A 6,000-nucleotide genomic window follows, 5' to 3' on the forward strand; every position below is an offset into this window, starting at 1 on the left:
CTGGATGAGAAACTGTAACCTGTCCCTGTCATTGTCAGTTTTACTTTCGACCATGTGTTCAAAGGAATGGATGAATGACTTGTACTCCAAGATTTGTCCATCAAAGAGGGGAACACTTCCTTGTGGGAGAGTGGACAGAAGCTGCTGTTTCACAAGAATCTTTGTCAGTTCATTTTGGGCTTCCAGAATTTTGATTAGCTGATTGTTCTGTGTTGAGCTGGGGATGGCTTGTTGAGGTTGGAACTGGAAACTGGCAGGCACAGCTTGGTGAACGGGGGCCTGCTGGGGATAGAGACCGGCAGGCTGACCTGGGGCCTGCAGAGGTAGAACTGGGACCTGCTGCAGTTGAGTTGGGGCCTGCTGAGGTTGGGGTTGGAGTTGGAGGCTGGCATGCTGAATTGGGGCCTGTTGAGGTTGGAAGCTGGCAGGTGGAACTTGGGGTATAGATGCATCGAACAGAGTAGTGGGGAACTGCATCTGAACTCCTTCCTTGGGCCTAACCACTGGGCCTCCCACAGGTGAACCACACCCTGATGGATCAAATGCTACCCCTGTAACCACTGCTCTCTGATCTGCACCATGCACCACTAAACCTTCTACTTCCCTCAAGTAGTTAATTTTAGCATTAGCCGCCTCTATTTCTGTTTTCAACTCCAAAGCCTCTCTTTTTTTCCTGCACATTAACTCCTGTTCTTCAATACCATGCTTTTCCTGCAACCTTGCTGCCCTGGCTGTCAAAGCAGCCTTCTCCACCTCCACTCTAATCCGCAATGATGAAGAGGAATTATTGGATGACCGTCCTGAACTGGAGGACTTGACTGATGCCTCCCTGCTTGACACTATGCCTGGGTGACCAGTTAGTTCATGCCTATATAGGCTGTCCGCCGCTTCTAAATTGTCCTTAAAATGACTAGTTAATAAATCATTGTCTTTAAATATAGCAATGTCCTCAGGTGGAGGAGCACAGGTGTGGGTTGAAGGGTTTTCAAGATCTGATATCCATCGGGACACCTCAGCTTCAAAGGCATCTATAAGAGCAATTTTAGGCTGATACCATGTTTGGTCATCATCCCTTCGCTCGTCTGGCTCTAAACCTTCAGAATATGATCTGTGCAGAGATTTAAACTCCATTAGGAATTCATTAAACTTGCTCATATTTATTTTCACTTCTTTTAAAGCCTCTGCATCCACCATCAAATTGCGCACAATGTTCATTCGCCTTGTTATGTGTGACATTTTGCCTATTCTGGCGGCGCGCACACGAGAAGCCTCCTGCGCAATTGACGTCATTTCCTCTCCTTCGGCTGAATTATTAGCTGACATTTTCCTCTTTTAATCAACAAAAATCCTTCACTTGGTGCATCAAAAAACATTTACACTTCCAAGCGAATATAAAAGGTTTCAATAACAGTCTTTATCCTTTTGGGGAATTAAATGTCCGTTCACGGGCCGTCGGGCGCGCGCGCGCGCAAGCCCGTCACCAAATGTTTGTAATGCAACATTTAAAAATCATTACGCGGTGATCGCGGTCCCAAAAATAAACTTTTCTTGCATGATAATGTCCAGAAAAACTCACTTCATATTACTATAGAGTCCTTTTAACGAATGAGTTTGATGGTTTATCACAAACCTTAAATGAAAGAAGTCCTTTGTTCTTCTGCACCATGCATGCGCTTTTGGCCTTTCTTCCTGTTTGGTGCGCAATCCTGTCGGCTGTACTTCCACAGCGCGTCTTTGACAACTTGAAGTGGCGTAAAACACTGAAAGTGATTGTTCCTATAACCCCTTTGTTTCAAATGTTTGTTCCACTTGTGGCGCGGGCATCTTGTCTGACTCACACCATATACACAGCCTTCCTTGTCACGAATTCTTCCTTTTCCCGCTATCCATCCACTAATTCAAACTGATCCAGCAGCGCAATTGAAGATTGTTTTATTTACAAAAATCAAGTAACAGAATACTCGGGAAACAAAATAAATGTTAGCCTATATAAAGCTGAGGTCTACAGACAGGTGAGGTCAAAGACGGTATGCTGGTGCCCGACTGCCAATCACGCGCCCAGCACGCTCCTGCCCCTTATAGGCCTGCGTGGGAACTTTTCACCACCTGCAAAGGGTGCACACTGACATACACACATCAATCACTCAAAAATAATAAAATAAACATAGATTAAAGTATGGCTCTCTATTTGGCTCCTACACTTGCCTTCCCTCATATTTCCTCCAAACGAACCATCTGTCCTGTGATGTTTTTCACACTGAAAGGTCTAGATCATTTGACGCCCCCAAGCACGAGTGTTGTATTTGTCTTGTAAAATGTTGGTTGGGAAATGACCTCATTACAATGGTCAAATCAACGTCAGAACCCAACATTGATTAAGTGTAGTCAAAAAGCATGTTGTTTCAACGTTGTATTTTGTGTTGTAGAATATTGGTTGGGGAAATGACCAAAATTCAATGTTTAAATCAACCGTTGTCAAAAAGTATGTTGTTTCAATGTTGTGTTTGTGTTGTGTTGTAGAATATTGGTTGGGATAATGACCAAAATTCAATGTTCAAATCAATGTCAACGTTGTCAAAAAGCATGTTTCAACGTTGTATTTGTGTTGTAGAATATTGTTTGGGAAATGACCAAAATTCAAAGGTCAAATCAACGTTACAACCTGACATTAAATAAACGTTGCCAAAAAGCATGTTGTTTCAATGGTGTATTTTGTGTTGTAGAATATTGGTTGGAAAATGACCAAAATTCAATGTTGAAATCAACGTCACAACCTGACATTGAATAAACATTGTCAAAAAGCATGTTATTCAAGGTCGTATTTATGTTGTAAAATGACCAAAATTCAATGTTCAAATCAACGTCAACGTCATCAAAAAGCATGTCGTTTCAAAGTTGTATTTGTAAAATAATGGTTGGGAAAATGACCAAAATTCAATGTTTAAATCAACGTTGTCAAAAAGCATGTTGTTTCAATGTTGTTTGTGTTGTGTTGTAGAATATTAGTTGGGAAAATTACCAAAATTCAATGTTCAAATCAACGACAACGTTGTCAAAAAGCATGTTGTTTCAACGTTGTATTTTGTGTTGTAGAATATTGGTTGGAAAATGACCAAAATTCAATGTTCAAATCAACGTCACAACCTGACATTGAATAAACATTGTCAAAAAGCATGTTATTCAAGGTTGTATTTATGTTGTAAAATGACCAAAATTCAATGTTCAAATCAACGTCAACGTCGTCAAAAAGCATGTCGTTTCAACGTTGTATTTGTAAAATAATGGTTGGGAAAATGACCAAAATTCAATGTTTAAATCAACGTTGTCAAAAAGCATGTTGTTTCAATGTTGTGTTGTAGAATATTGGTAGGGAAAATGACCAAAATTCAATGTTCAAATCAACGTCAACGTCGTCAAAAAGCATGTCGTTTCAACGTTGTATTTGTAAAATAATGGTTGGGAAAATGACCAAAATTCAATGTTTAAATCAACGTTGTCAAAAAGCATGTTGTTTCAATGTTGTGTTGTGTTGTAGAATATTGGTAGGGAAAATGACCAAAATTCAATGTTCAAATCAACGACAACGTTGTCGAAAAGCATGTTGTTTCAACGTTGTATTTTGTGTTGTAGAATATTGGTTGGAAAATGACCAAAATTCAATGTTCAAATTAACGTCACAACCTGACATTGAATAAACATTGTCAAAAAGCATGTTATTCAAGGTTGTATTTATGTTGTAAAATGACCAAAATTCAATGTTCAAATCAACGTCAACGTCGTCAAAAAGCATGTCGTTTCAACGTTGTATTTGTAAAATAATGGTTGGGAAAATGACCAAAATTCAATGTTTAAATCAACGTTGTCAAAAAGCATGCTGTTTCAATGGTGTATTTTGTGTTGTAGAATATTGGTTGGAAAATGACCAAAATTCAATGTTGAAATCAACGACACAACCTGACATTGAATAAACATTGTCAAAAAGCATGTTATTCAAGGTCGTATTTATGTTGTAAAATGACCAAAATTCAATGTTCAAATCAACGTCAACGTCATCAAAAAGCATGTCGTTTCAACGTTGTATTTGTAAAATAATGGTTGGGAAAATGACCAAAATTCAATGTTTAAATCAACGTTGTCAAAAAGCATGTTGTTTCAATGTTGTTTGTGTTGTGTTGTAGAATATTAGTTGGGAAAATTACCAAAATTCAATGTTCAAATCAACGACAACGTTGTCAAAAAGCATGTTGTTTCAACGTTGTATTTTGTGTTGTAGAATATTGGTTGGAAAATGACCAAAATTCAATGTTCAAATCAACGTCACAACCTGACATTGAATAAACATTGTCAAAAAGCATGTTATTCAAGGTTGTATTCATGTTGTAAAATGACCAAAATTCAATGTTCAAATCAACGTCAACGTCGTCAAAAAGCATGTTGTTTCAACGTTGTATTTGTATTGTAAAATATTGGTTGGGAAAATGACCAAAATTCAATGAACGTTGTCAAAAAGCATATTGTTTCAATGTTGTAAAATATTGGTTGGGAAAATGACCAAAATTCAATGTTTAAAATAACGTTGTCAAAAAGCATGTTGTTTCAATGTTGTGTTTGTGTTGTGTTGTAGAATATTGGTTGGGAAAATGACCAAAATTCAATGTTCAAATCAACGTCAACGTTGTCAAAAAGCATGTTTCAACGTTGTATTTGTGTCGTAGAATATTGTTTGGGAAATGACCAAAATTCAAAGGTCAAATCAACGTCACAACCTGACATTAATTAAATGTTGCCAAAAAGCATCATGTTTCAACGTTGTATTTTGTGTTGTAGAATATTGGTTGGAAAATGACCAATTCAATGTTCAAATCAACGTCACAACCTGACATTGAATAAACATTGTCAAAAAGCATGTCGTTTCAACGTTGTATTTGTAAAATATTGGTTGGGAAAATGACCAAAATTCAATGTTCAAATCAACGTCACAACCTGACATTGAATAAACATTGTCAAAAAGCATGTTATTAAAGGTTTTATTTATGTTGTAAAATGACCAAAATTCAATGTTCAAATCAACGTCAACGTCGTCACAAAGCATGTCGTTTCAACGTTGTATTTGTAAAATAATGGTTGGGAAAATGACCAAAATTCAATGTTTAATCAACGTTGTCAAAAAGCATGTTGTTTCAATGTTGTGTTTGTGTTGTGTTGTAGAATATTGGTAGGGAAAATTACCAAAATTCAATGTTCAAATAAATAAATAAATAAATAAATGGGTTGTACTTGTATAGCGCTTTTCTACCTTCAAGGTACTCAAATCAACGACAACGTTGTCAAAAAGCATGTTGTTTCAACGTTGTATTTTGTGTTGTAGAATATTGGTTGGAAAATGACCACAATTCAATGTTGAAATCAACGTCACAACCTGACATTGAATAAACATGGTCAAAAAGCATGTTATTCAAGGTCGTATTTATGTTGTAAAATGACCAAAATTCAATGTTCAAATCAACGTCAACGTCGTCAAAAAGCATGTCGTTTCAACGTTGTATTTGTAAAATAATGGTTGGGGAAAATGACCAAAATTCAATGTTTAAATCAACGTTGTCAAAAAGCATGTTGTTTCAATGTTGTGTTTGTGTTGTGTTGTAGAATATTGGTAGGGAAAATGACCAAAATTCAATGTTCAAATCAACGACAACGTTGTCAAAAAGCATGTTGTTTCAACGTTGTATTTTGTGTTGTAGAATATTGGTTGGAAAATGACCAAAATTCAATGTTCAAATCAACGTCACAACCTGACATTGAATAAACATTGTCAAAAAGCATGTTATTCAAGGTTGTATTCATGTTGTAAAATGACCAAAATTCAATGTTCAAATCAACGTCAACGTCGTCAAAAAGCATGTCGTTTCAACGTTTTATTTGTAAAATAATGGTTGGGAAAATGACCAAAATTCAATGTTTAAATCAACGTTGTCAAAAAGCATGTTGTTTCAATGTTGT

This window comes from Nerophis lumbriciformis, linkage group LG18, assembly GCF_033978685.3.
Source record: "Nerophis lumbriciformis linkage group LG18, RoL_Nlum_v2.1, whole genome shotgun sequence".
Taxonomy (NCBI): Eukaryota; Metazoa; Chordata; class Actinopteri; order Syngnathiformes; family Syngnathidae; genus Nerophis; species Nerophis lumbriciformis.